The sequence below is a fragment of the Marmota monax genome, unplaced genomic scaffold (genome assembly GCF_021218885.2).
Source record: "Marmota monax isolate L192 unplaced genomic scaffold, Marmota_monax_Labrador192_F-V1.1 WCK01_AAM20220418_F8-fsc00024, whole genome shotgun sequence".
Taxonomy (NCBI): Eukaryota; Metazoa; Chordata; class Mammalia; order Rodentia; family Sciuridae; genus Marmota; species Marmota monax.
Window position 1 is genome coordinate 1,661,926 of NW_026695224.1, and position 15,125 is coordinate 1,677,050.

General features: G+C 33.2%; 1 protein-coding gene across 2 annotated transcripts in view; it reads right to left on the bottom strand.

Annotated features, from left to right (window-relative positions):
• Itfg1 (integrin alpha FG-GAP repeat containing 1) overlaps window positions 1–15,125 on the bottom strand; it is a 254,097-nt gene that overhangs the window by 33,629 nt on the left and 205,343 nt on the right. The window lies entirely within an intron of this gene.

Here is a 15,125-nt window from a genome sequence, read left to right on the forward strand (position 1 = left end):
AAATCTTTATCACGATAGGAATCACCAGATCACAAAGATTCAGGGTAAGAGCAGAGGAGAGGAACAAAAGTGTACAAAACAACAAGAAACAGGAGCAGGTTTTTAATCTATCAATAATACCCTTGAATGATGTAAATGGATTGAATTCCTCAATTAAAAGACAGAAGCCAGGTATGCTGGCACAAGGATCGCTTGAACCCAGTAGAGGCTGGCCTTGGCAGGAAAAACAAACAAAAAGCTACAAACTAGCTGAGTGCATTAAAAATAACAAAACAAAACCAAATAAAAATGAAAAACCAATACCTAACATAACTCCCCTGTAGTCACACAGACCAAAAGTGAAGGTGTAAACATACTTTATATACAAACAGAGATATGAAAAATTGTTCTACATGTGTAATAAGAATTGTGATGCATTCCGCTGTCATGTATTTAAAAAACTAGAACCAATAAAAAAAAGTGAAGGGATGGAAAAACATTATTTCTCACAAATTGAAGCCAGAAATGAGTAGAAGTAGCTATACTCATGCAAAATAAAACAGATGGTTGGTCATTATATCACAACAGAACAATTTAGCAAAAGTACATATAACAATTGTAAATATATATCCACCCAACACCAAACCACTAAAATATGTAACATAAATATTAACAGATCTAAAGGAAGAGAGATTCTAATACAATATTAGTTAGAGAATCTGACATCCCAGTTTAAATCAACAGTTCATACAGAAGAAAATCAATAAAGAAACATCAGAGTTAAACTATATTATGGACATTGATATTTACAGAACATTTCATCCAATAGGTGTAGAATATACATTCTTTTCATCACCACATGGAATATTCTCCAGGATAAACTGTTTGTTAGGTCATAAAATAAGTCTCAAAAAAAAAATCAAAATAATATGAGCACAATGGAATGAAATTAGAAACGAACAAGAGGAATTGTGGAAACAGCACAAGTACATGGAAATTAAAAATGCTGCAGAATGATCAATGAATAAATGAAAAAGAAAAACATTTCTTCAATGAAAATGGAAGCACAAAATGATATAAATAAATAAAAATAAACCTATTTGATATAGCAAAATCAGGATTAAGAGGGAAGTTTATAGTAATAAACATATCACGAAGTAGAAATATTTCAAGTCATTAACCTAACAATGTAACTTGAAGAACTAAGACTAAAAAAATTACCAAAGACCAGAGAAACAAAGTTGTTTTTTTTTTTGGAAAAGATAAAGAAAATCAGCAAATGTTTTAAGACTGACTGGCTAGATAAAGACACAAATAAAGTTAGAGATTCGGAAGGATTCATTACATCTGATGCCACAGTAATACAAAAGATCATTTGGGACAACAAGAAATGAATAAGTTCCTGTACACATACAACTTGTCATTAAACTATAAAGAAATAGAAAACTAAATGACCAATGCTGAGCAATGAAATTGAATTGGTAATTAAAAAAGAAACTTCCAACAAAGAAAAGCCCAGAACTGGATGGCTTCATTTGCTAAATTCTACTAATCTTTTTGTTTTTTAGTTGTCAAAGAACCCTTATTATTAATTAATTAATTCACATGTAGTGCTGAGAATTGAACCCAGTGCCTTATAATGCCAGGCAAGTGTTCTACCATTGAGCCACAATCCCAGCCTTCTACTAAACTTTTTTTTTGGTACTGGGGATAGTACTCAGGGGCACTTGACCACAGAGCTACATCCTCAGCCCTATTTTGTATTTAATTTAGAGATAGGGTCACACTGAATTGCTTAGTGCCTCACTGTTGCTGAGGCTGGTTTTGAACTCACTATCCTCCTGCCTCGGCCTCCTGAACTGCTTGGGATTACAGGTGTGCACCACTGCACCCAGCTCTACTAAACTTTTAAAGAAGTAACACCAACTCTTCTTCTCACACCATTCCAAAAATTGGAAAGGTAGGAAATCCTTCCTTATTCTATGAGACCAGCATTTCTTTGATATGAAAACCAGAGAAAGATACAACAAAAAATAGGAAATAACATACCAGTATATTCTGTGGAAAATAAATGTAAAAATTCTTAACAAAGTACTACCAAATTGAATCTAACAGCACAACAAAAAGATTATACACCATGACCAAGTGGGACTTATCCTAGGGATATAAAGATGATGCAACATACACAAATCAATAACTGTGATATATTAAATATTTTTAATGAATAATTAAATATTTTGACATAATAAAGGACAACTCAAATGATTATCTCAGTAAAACACAGAAAAAAAAACATTTGATAAAAATCATGTCCCTTCATGATAAAAATACTCAACAAATTAGGTAATAAAAGAAATAAACAATACAATTAAGTCCTCCTTATATGGCAAACCAAACCCACAACTAATATATTTAACAGGAAATAGTCACAATTGTTAACTTTTAGATCTAGAACAATTCAAGGATACCCAATTTCATCACTTTTACTCAACACAGTACTGAAAGTTTTATCCAGAGCAATAATGAAAGAAAAAGGCATTTGAATTGGAAATGAGAAAGTCATATTATCCCTTTTTGTAGACATGATTTTATATATTAAAAAAAACCTGGGATGGATATGTAACTCAGTTATAGAACACGTGTCTAGCATGTATAAGGCTCCAGCACTGCAAAACCAAACCAAAAAGAAAACAAGACAAAGTCCCATCTAAACACTGTAGAACTGAGAAATGAATTCAGTAAAATTGCAGGATACAAGATCAATATATAATATGATATATCAAGAAATATGTAATGTTTTGAACAACCAACAATAAAAATTAAAAAAAAAATAAAAAATAAATACAAAGTTAAGTACAAAAAAAATGAGTTCCATGAAATGAACTTTTATAAAATCAATATATTAAGTCAATATCATTTCTATAAACCAACAAAAATGATTAGAAAAAAAAAAGATCAATATATAAAAACCAGTCATGTTCTTATATACTAACAATGAACTAGCTGAGGAAGAAATCAAGAAAGCAATTCCATTTACAACAGCTACTAAATCAAAACAAACAAACCAAATCAAATCAAACAAAGGCTAGGAATAATTGTTTCTTTAAATACTTTTATTTTATTTATTTACTTTTATGTGGTGCTGAGGATTGAACCCAGTGCCTCACACATGCTAGGCAAGCACTCTAACACTGAGCCATGACCCCAGCCCCAAGCTCGGAATACATTTATCCAAGTAGCTAAAAGAACTCCACCATAAAAACTAAAATGTCTGATTAAAAACATTAAAGAGGACACGCAAAAAAGGAAAGGTAGATCATATTCATATACTGGAGAAATAATATTGTTAAAATGACCATAATACACAAAACAATACACAGATGAATAATGAAATAAATTACCTATGATAATACCAATGAGAGTTTTTATAGAAATACAAAAACTCCTATTAAAGTTTCTATGGAACCACAAAAGATCCTGAAAAGTCAAAGCAATCCTGAGCAAAAATAACAAAGCTGGAGGCATTATAATACCTGACTTCAAAACATTATAGGACTGGGGTTGTAGCTAAGCGGTAGAGTGCTTGCTAACATGTATGTGTGAAGTACTGGGTTCGATCCTCAGCACAACATAAAAATAAAAGTAATTGTGTCCATCTATAACTAAAAAAATATATATTTAAAAAAACATTGCAAAGCTATAGCAACCAAATAGCGTGAGACTGGCATAAAAACCAGCACAAAGACCAAAGAAATAGAATAGAGAACTCAGAAATTAATCCATTGCACATAGAGTCAACTGATTTCTGATAGAGGCACCAAAAACTGAAGAAAAGACATCCAGTTTTCTCTGCACCTTTTATTGAAGAGGCTATCTATATGCAAATGAATGGAGCTATTGTTTTGAAGTATCATCAAAAGGCCTATGTGTTAAAGGCTTGGTCATTAGCCTATAGTGCTACTGGGAGGAGGTAGAACTTTTAAGGAGAGGAACCTAGTGGACCACTAAGCCACATCACCAGCCCTTTTTATTATTTATTATAATTTTTTTCTTTTTAGTTGTATATGGATACAATACCTTTTTTTATTCACTCATTTTTTATGTGGTACTGAGAATCAAACCCAGTGCCTCACACATAATAGGCAAGCGCTCTAGCCACAAACCCAGCCCTCATTTTTTATTTTGAGACAGGATTTTGCTAAGTTGTTTAGGGTCTTGCTAAGTTGCTGAGGCTGTCTTGAGATCCTCCCACCTGAACCTCCTAAGCCCCTAGGATTACAGGTGTGTGTCATGTCTGGCAGGGTCTCTAGTCTTAACTACTTATTATTATAAATAATCTGATCTAAGAAAGATTTTAAAGCATAGATAAGGTTTCTGAGTAAGTCCTCCTGATTTCAAGTTTTGGCTTTTCTAATCTCTTGTGTTATATCAGGCAAGTTATTTAACCTCTTCAAAGTATAGTTATCTCATTTATAAAACAATTAAATAATTATAACATGACATTTTATATATTAAAAGCATACATGACATTTGGTACTTAGTCATTTCTTCAATAAATACACCAATCATTCAATAAATGTTTATTATGTGAATGCATTAATCTGTGTCAGGCATAATTTTTGGCGGAATAAGTATATACTGTTGAACAAGCCAGGTATTGCTCTCAAGTCATTTAAGTTTTGTGGAAGGGATGGGAGGGTTAGGATAAAGAAAATAAGAAAATAATCTTATTGATAACTGCTATCATCCCTGGGGCCTGGCACAGTCTGAATCTCTATTATCTTACAACATCTATTTCTACTCTCATGCTCACTCTGCATCTGTTATATAGGCCTCCTTAATGCCATGATTTCACTAAGAACATTCCCATCTCAGAGCCATTTTACTTTTGGTTCCCCCTCCCTGGGACAACCCATCCTTCTGATATCTCAATGGTTCACTTCCTTAATATCTTTGTTCAAATGTCACCTCACCAAGCACTTCTCTGATCACCTTTTAATAAAAAACCACTTCCCACCTTCACTATTCCCAAGTACTTACCACTTATATTTTTATAAGTTCATGTGAGAAGGATCTTTGCTTTGTTCTCTTCTATAACCCCAGCATGTAGAGTAATACTAGCATAATACTGAATAGATATTTGTTGAATAAAGAATAATACAAATAAAAACAGGTTGATGTGATATAGAGTGGTTCAAGGCCTACTTTTGGTTAGTCAGAGAAGGCCTCTTTAGGAAGAAAACATGTAAGATCAGTTTGTGAATGATGGGAATACAGGTAAAAATATGGGAAGCATTTTAGGCTCAAGACGGTACATGTACTTGCAGGTTGAAGCAGTGATAGAAGGAAATCAACAGGGTAGGGGATATGTTATGAAGGTAGGATCAAATAGATTTTTTCATGGACTAATGTGGAGGTTGTGAAAGTAGGAGGTAATCAAGAAGGAATCTGAGATACTGAATGTTTTCAGCAGAAAGAAATGATGTTTAAATAGTTAAATATGATTATCCTAAGATGAATGTAAGTATGGTCAATATTTACGTGTTAATTTAAAAAAAAATCTGAGGAAGAACTTTGAAAACATTATGCAAAATGAAAAAAGCTTGCCACAAAAGGACATTTTTATGGTATGATCCCATTTATATGCAGTTTTCCGAATAGGTGGATTCATAGAGAAAGATGATGGTTGCTAGGGGCTGGAGGGAAAGGGTAATGAGGCATGAATACTAATGGGTATAGGGTTTTATTTTAAGGTTGATGAAAATTAGGAAGTGTCATGTCTGCAAAACTTTATACATAAACCAAAAACCACTGAACTGTACATGTTAAATGGTGAATTTTGTGGTATGTGAATTACATCTGAAAAGAATCATGGGATTTGGGGCTGGAGTAATAGATACTAGGTAGCTATCTCTTACAAGAAAGGTGGTTAATCACATGTTCTTTAGATCCAACTGGAGAGATCAAGTTTTTGGAAAATGAATACACACTATGGTCCTGATTGATTAAACTGATTGTTGTACACTGATGATATGATTGGAATCAGTGTTGAATCTCTGTATTTGTTCCTAGGATGAAGTCTGTTAAAGCACATAGCTCTCTCACTGAAGATCTCTTCAAAAGGCTGGAAACTAATAACTTTATTAGAATATTAAACTAATAATATAGCATAGAAAACACGGATGAATAAAAATAATCCCTTCTTCTTCCTCTAAATTGATTATGCAGAATATTAAGTGCCCCCTTCCCCATTTTTTATACCTTTATTTTATTTATTTATTCATCTTTATGTGGTACTGAGGATCAAACCCAGGGCCTCGCACATGCTAAGCAAGCGCTTTACTGCTGAGACACAACCCCAGCACCCCCTTTTTTTCTTAATCCTTATTCAGAAACATATCGTCTAGTGCAGGAAGAATCTGAGTAATAATTGTCTTTAGACTAGTTCTTAATCAAAGGTGATTTATACTCTCAGGAGACATCTAAAAATATCCGAAGACATTTTTGGTTGTCAAAACTGGAGCGTGCTATTGGACTATAGTGGTTAGAGGCCAGGAAGGCTGCTAAGAATCCAACAGTAAATAAAATAACGCACAACAAAAATTTAGCCCAAGTCAGTAATGCTGACTTGAAAAATTCTTATATAGGTTATAAGTCCCAACAATAAAACTTTATAAATTCATGAATACTCAGTTGATTCTAATTTTCTGTGGATATTTGCATATTTACTTTTTTGCACTGCTAGGGATTAAACCCAAGGCCTCGAGCATGTTAGGCAAGCACGCTACCACTGAGTTACTTTCTCATCCCTTTTTGTGGATATTTGGACTTCCTTCTATCTACTTATCTCAATGGTAATACTATTTGCTAGGTATTTTATGGCAATGCAAACAGAAAGCTGAATTAGGCAAAGATCTGCAAGATGAGGAACTTATGTTTCAAGGGCAAAGACAAGAAAGGCATATCCATATGGTCTGGGGCTCCTTTTCTCTTATTTTTTGATAGTTTAACAAGGAGCTGGGTCAGCCCTTTGAATAGCTTAATGATTAAGGCATAGTTGCAGATATGTTTTAAACAGGGAAACACCATATTAATCCATAGTGGCTGTACAGTTATTTTTCTTCATCCTTGTGTTATTTTCTTTCTTTTTTTTTTTTTTTAAAAAAAATAGATAGTAGTCATTCTGTTGGGTAGAATCTTTTTGCATTTTCCTACTGACTGATGATGTTGAGCATCTTTTCATGTGTTTACTGGCCATTTGAATATCTTCCCTAGAGAAATGTCTATTCAAGATTTATGCCCATTACAACATTTTATTGTTGAGTACCCCATATATTTAAAGATTCTTCTTGAGGCAACACTTTTATCTAAAGTGGCTTTTCTTTGTTTATTTTTGAATACTCAAAACTAATAGTAGCCTTTCAAAATAATTACTCCTTCATAGGGTGGACTATGAAAAGGAGAACATTACAGGATAACATTAAAGAATACTGATTAGGCTGGGCTAGGTGGTACATGTTTATAATCCCAGCTACATGGGGGAAGCTGACGCAGGAGGATTACAAGTTCAAGGCCAGTATCAGCAAATTAGTGAGACCCTGTGTCAAAAATTAAGGCTGAAGATGTAATTCAGTGGTAGAGTACCCCTGGGTTAAATCCCAGGAACACACACACACACACACACACACACACAAAGTGATTTGTGTATGTGGGTGAAGGAATGGCAGATATTTTAAGGGAAAGTTTTAAAGTTTTACCTATAAAATTTTTGTTCCTGAAATTTAGTTGTGTAATATAAAATTGAGGCCTGAGTTTGCCAATGTTGTGGAACAATTCTGTTTTAATGATAAGATGTTTATCAGACCACCACTGTCTCCATTTCTAAACTATTTGAGTGTATTAAATAGTATCTTCCTAGGTAAAAGAGATAATTTGCATCTTAAAAATGACCACCTACCCCATCTCATCTATTATTCAGAAGTCACTAAAAAAATGATGAAATATTTATTGACAGAATAAGTGCTTCTATTATCTAGTTTGACATAAAAGAATGTCAATAACCTTATATTTGCCTGAGAGCACTATTTGGTTTCTAGTATTCAGTCTGTAAGTTAGTACTGCATTTTCTAACTTGTGAATATAAATAAACTGTCATTTTTGTTTATTCAATCAAACCACCAATACTACGTATTATTGAAAAGTTTGTATGGAAAAGGCTTACATACTAAAGTAAGGCAGTTACAATGATACATTATTTTATCTATAAATATGACCAGGTTCTTTGATTAAAATGACTGAGTTTAATTACAGTTGAATAGTTGAAAATGTAACTTTTCTGGTCTTGAATGTTATAAATATCAGAAAGTTAAAATCTGTTTTTCTTTCTTAAACCATTGCAAGAGCAGAATATCAGGATAATAATTTGGACTTACTATACTGGGGAATTTTTTCTTTTTCCTTATCCATCAATAGATTTCCTGACAGAAGTCTCACAGCTAATACTATTAAATAAGAACATCATGAGAAGTACTTAGCATTGTACTAACTGGTACAAAGTAATTTCTAATGAATTTTAGCCATTATTATTACTTAGAAGTAGCTCCTAAGTCCTAGGTTATGAAAGAGATCTCTCAGGAATAAACATCAAGCTTTTTGCAAGATGACACCTACAAATAATGTTGTAGTTTTAAAATGTATAATTTTTGTTGTTAGATAGTCCTGAGTTTAAAAGATATTCTACAGCTGAAAAACCTGAGGCTCTGAAAGCTTAAGATCAGTAATTTGAGCTTTCAGAGCCTCAGTTTCCTCAGCTGTAGAATGGTGATAATAGGAGATACCATGCAGAGATACTGTAAAATTCAATGAAATAATATCCAGGGTCTGAAATAGCTCCTAGCACATGTAGGTGCTTTACAATTACAAATCTGTTGGCTTGCATTTAATTTTTATGAACGATTTCCATTACTTTATATTAGACTAAGTAATCTTACAACCAGAAATGAACTATAACTATGATATGTTTTAGTTAAGCACTCTTCAAGTTTTCTGCCTTAAGTTTTATTTTTAAAATATGAAAGCCTTTGAACTAATTTTAAGCAAGCATTTGTTTAACAAATACTTGGATGTCCTAGAATGGGTAAAACACATAGAATCAGTTCTCAAAGAGTCTCCAGGCCAACTTAGATAAGAAACACAAGAGACAGTTCTATTGACATTTGATAGGAAGAACTTATTTCTGGTTTGGAGAGTGAGGTTAATAAAGGATTGATGGGACAGTGCTATTTTTCTAAGTTGTAGAAATGCTGCAGTTATGAGATAGGGGAAGAGGGAGAGATTGAAAATGGAATGGAATGTGGAGGTGGAAAAGCTAGATATACCGGAAGTCAAGCTGGATATGTGTGGAGTTTATAAAAGGAATAGAAATAGATAAGGGTGATGAGTAATTAAATGGAAGATATAGCAGAAGAAAGAATATAAGAGATTAAAGACAACTCTGTCATAACAGTACATTCTGACAGCAATAAAAGAACTTCTTCATGACATACCTCATCTCCTGCCCCTCAGTACTGGCAATTGAACCCATGGCCTTGTGCATGCTAGACAAATAATTTACCACTGAGTTCCATCCCCAACTCCGTTTATTTTATTTTGAGAGAGGGTCTTACTGTCCTCCTCAGGCTGACTTTGAACTTTGTGATCCTTTGACAAGCACACACCACCATACCTTGTGCCATATTACATTTAAGTTGCCAAAAGTACAGAAGAAAGAAAGAATATAAAAAGCTGCAAGAGAGAAACACCAAGTCACATTTAGAGAGAAATCCATCAGAATAATAGCAGGGTAGGAGGGCATGGAATGATGTATTTCAAGTCAATTTTATTCTTCAGATTTGAATGAAGGTCTTCCAAGATAAGCATAAACTCCAGGAATTCATAACCACTAGAAAACCATTACAGAAGATACTTAAGGGAACCTGTCACTCAGAAGAGGAGGAAAGATTAGCACAATCATAAGATCATGGGAAAGAACAAATTGCATTAGAAGAGTAGACAAGCAAAAAAAAATAGTAAAGACTCAAATATTATCAATATAGTGATCAATCAAAATCTCAAGATCAATAGGACAGGATGAAATGAATGCAAAATATTCAAAACAAGCCAAAAAATCTGTAAAATGACAAGAACAATTATATACCTTTCAGTAATAACCCTGAATATAAATGGTCTTAATTCTCCAATTAAAATACAGATTAAAACAAGACCAACAATATGCTATCTTCAAAAACACATATCACCTGCAAAGACATATACAGACTAAAAGAATGGAAAATGATATTCCAAGTAAATGAAACCCCAAAGCAAGCAAGAGTAGCTATACTTCTAGCCAACAAAATAGCCAAATTAGAAGAGACAACGAAAGTGTATCATGAAAAAGATATAATGATTATAAATACTTATGCACTGAAAGGCTGGGGCAATGAATTTTATAAAATAATACTAGCCATGAAAAGGGACAGGCCCCGATACAATACAATAATAGTGGGTGACTTCAATACCCTGTTTTCACATATCATCCAGGCAAAAATTCAAACGGACTTAACAGTCATCTACAGACTATTTCATCCAATAGCTACAGAATGCATATTCTGTTCATCAGCACATGGATTTTAAGGAATTCGATTAAACTGAAGTAATCTCTTGCACCTTTTTTTTTTTCAAAAAATTTTGTATTTGTTTTAATTAGTTATACATGACAGAATGCACTTGTATACTTTGACGTATCATACATTGATGGGATATAATTTCTCAGTTCTCTGAGTATATTGTAGAATCACATTGGTCATACAGTCACATACATACATAAAGTAATAATGTCTGTTTCATTCTACTATCTTTCTTATCCCCACATCCCTTTCCTTCCCCTCCTTACACTTCCTTCTACCTAATCTAAGGTAATTTTTTTTGCATTACAATTTTTAATACACATATATACCACATCATTTTTTATCTCTGTATATAAAGTATGTTGACACTCAATTCAAGTCTTCATGCATGTACTGTGTATAATTATGTTCATCACATTCCACCATCCTTGCTAATCCCCTGACCCCCCTTTACCTCCCACTCCTCTTCCCTATGTAGAATTCATGTCCTCTCATGCTCTCCCTCCCAACCGCACTATGAGTCAACCTCCTTATATCAGAGAAAACATTCGGTATTTGTTTTTTTGGGATTGGCTGACTTCACTTAGCATTGTCTTCTCCAACTCCATCCATTTACCTGCAAATGCCATGGTTTTGTTCTTTTTTTAATGCTGAGTAAAATTCCATTGTGTATATATGCCACATTTTTTTATCCATTCATCCACTGAAGGACATCTAGGTTGGCTCCACAGTTTAGCTATTGTGAATTGTGCTGCTATAAACATCGATGTGGCTGTATCCCTGTAGTATGCTGTTTTTAAGTCCTTTGGGTATAGTCTGAGGAGAGGAATAGCTGGGTAAATGGTAGTTCCATACCCAGTTTTCCAAGGAATCTCCATACTGCTTTCCAAATTGGCGGCACCAATTTGCAGTCTCTTTTGCATCTTATTAAACCAGAAGGGACTTAAACTAGAAATCCATAGCAAGAGAAATTAGAGAAATTATACAAACACATGGAGATTGAACAACATACTATTGAATGTACAGTGGGTCACTGAAGCAAGTAGGGGGAAAATAAAATTTCTATATAATCAAATAAAAATATAAACACAACATATCAGAAATTAGAGATGAAAATAGAAACATTTAAATACTTTGAAGACCCATATATGAACTGGAAAATCTAGAAATAGACGAAACTTCGGTGCACATGATAATCTCAGAAATTGAATGAGGAGGATAAAAAAACATTTAAATATGTTAGTAACAAGTAATGAGACTGAAGCAGTAATTTGGTCTTCCAACAAAGAAAACCTCAAGTCTGGATGGATTTACTGCTGAATTTTATCAGAGTTTTTAAAGACACACAACAATTCTTCCCCAAACCATTTCATAAAATAAAGGGAAGAAATTGTTCCAAACTAATTTTATGAAGCCAAAGTTATCCTGCTTTTAAAAGAAACAAAGAAAATTATATACCTAATGAACATAGGTGTAGAAATATTTTTAATGTTTCTATTTTCATCTATAATTTTATTTATTTGGATCTTCTTTCTTCTGGTTAGTTTAGCTAAAGGTTTGTCAATTTTGCTAATCTTTTCAAAGAAACCAACTGATCCTCTGTATTGTTCTTTTAGTCTTTATTTCATTTATTTCTGTTAATGAATATAGATGTAGAAATCCTAAACAATATATTTACAAATCAAATTTAACACAACCTTAAAAAGATCATATAACCATGATCAAGCTGTTTTCATTCCAGGTATATAAGGATGGTTCAACATATACAAAACTAATAACTGTAATATAGCACATAAATAGAATCAAGGATAATAATCATGCAGTTATCTCAAAAGATGCAGAAAAGGCCTCATAAAATTCAGCATCCCTTCATGATAAAAGCCCTGAATAAATTAGAGGATCATACCTCAACATAATCAAGTTTATATATATTAAAAACATATAACCAACATCATAGTAAAATGAGGAAAAATGAAAGCATTTCTTCTAAGATAAGGAATAAGACAAGAGTGTTCACGTTTCATCATTCTTATTCAATATAATACTAGAAATTATAGCCAGAGAAAATTGTGCAAGAAAAAGAAAGAAAATAGATACAAATAAGAAAGGAACAAGTTTTTGTTTTTTTTTTTGATGATATGAATCTACTTAGAAAACCCTAATAACTTCACCAAAGACTCTCAGAGCTGATAAACTCAGCGAAATAAAAGGACACAAAATCAACATATAAAAACCAGGGACTTTTCTATATACGATACTTGCTGAGAAAGAATTCAGGAAAGCAATCCCATTTACAACAGCCTACAAAACAAAAAATAGCAATAACAAAACACCCTAGGAATGAACTGACCAAGGAGGTGAAAAACTGCTATAATGAAAAGTTACAGAACACTGAAGGTACAAATTGAAGAAGACAGTATAGAAGATGGAATGACCTCCCATGTTCTTGGGTAGGCAGAATTAATATTGTTAAAATGGCCATACTACCCAAAGTGATCTCCAGATTTATTGCAATTCCCATCAAAATGCCAATGACATTCCCAGGAAACAAAAATACAAAAATTCATATGGAAGAAAAAAAAAAAACCCAAATAGCTGAGCAAAAAGCAATACTAGAATTAATTATGTCAAAATGGCCATTCTACCAAAACTGTTATACAGATTTAATGCAATTCCTATTAAAATCCCAATGGCATTCTTCATAGAAATAGAAAAGGCAATCATGAAATTCATTTGGAAAAATAAGAGACCCAGAATAGCCAAAGCAATCCTTAACAAGAAAAGTGAAGCAGGAGGCAACATAATACCAGACCTTAAATTATACTACAGAGCCATAGCAACAAAAATGGCATAGTACGGGCACCAAAACAGACACTAGATCAATGGTACAAAATAGAAGACACATAGACAAATCCACATAAAGTTATCTCATACTAGACAAAGGCACCGAAAACATACATTGGAGAAAAGATATCCTCTTCAACAAATGGTTCTGGGAAAACTGGAAACCCATATGTAAAGCAGAATAAAATTAAACTCCTTTTTCTCACCCTGCTCAAAACTGAACTCAAAGTAGATCAAAGGATTAGGCACTAGAACAGAGACCCTGTGCCTAATAGAAGAAAAAGTAGGCCCAAATCTCTACCATGTCAGCTTAGGAACTGACTTCCTAAACAAGACCCCTAAAGCACAAGAAATAAAATCAAGAATCAATAAATGGCATGGAATCAAACTAAAAAGCTTCTTCACAGCGAAAGAAACAATAATGTGAACAGAGGAGCCTACAAAATGGGAGAAAATCTTTACCACATGCATCTCAGAGAATTACTCTGCAGGATATATAAAGAACTCAAAAAAACTTAACACCAGAAAAAAAAAATAACCCAATCAATAATTGAGTAAAGGAACAGAAAAGACACTTCACAGAAGAAAAAATACAATTGGTCAACAAATATATGAAAAAATGTTCAACATCTCTAGCAATTAGAGAAATACAAATCAAAACTAAATTGAGAATGGTAATTGTCAAGAATACAAAAAACAATAAATGTTGCTGAGGATGTGGGGAAACAGGGAACACTCATACATTGCATATATCATAATTCTATCAGAGCAAACTATGTAATCACTATGGAAAGCAGTATGGAGATTCCTCAGAAAACTTTCAATGGAACCATCATATGACCAAATTATCCCACTCCTTGGTTTATACCCAAAGGACTTAAAATCAACAAACTACAGTGATGCAGTCACATCAATGTTTATAGCGGCTCAATTCATAAAGTAGCTAAGCCATGGAACCAACCTAGGTGCCCTTCAACAAATGAATGGATAAAGAAACTGTGGTTTATATGTACAATAGAATATTACTCAACCTTAAAGAAGAATGAAATCATGGCATTTGCCAGTAAATGGATAAAGCTAGAGAATATCATACTAAGCAAAATACCCAATTCCCAAGGAACCAAAGGCCAAATGTTTTCTCTGATAATGTGGATGCTAATTCACAATAAGGGGAGGGGTTAGTAACAAATAGAGGTATTTTAGATTAGACAAAGGGGAGTGAAGGGAGGGGGTATGGATGTGGGAAGGATAGTGGAATGAATCAAACATTATTACCCTATGTGCATATATGACTATGTGACCAGTGTAATTCTATAACATGTACAACCAGAAGAATGAGAAGCTATACTCCATTTATGTATGATATGTCAAGATGTATTCTACTGTCATGTGCAACTAATTACAACAAATTTTTAAAAAGCAATACTGGAGAGAACATTATCTATTTCAAAATATACTATGCGGTCACAGTAACAAAAACAGAATGGTATTAACATAAGAATAGACATATAGAATGGAGGATTCAGAAATAAACCCACGACACCCACAGCCAACAGACTGTTGACAAAAGTACAAAAAGCTGGCCCAGTGATGTCAAATGTTGCTGGGAAAATTGGTTATCACTGTGTAGAGGATTGA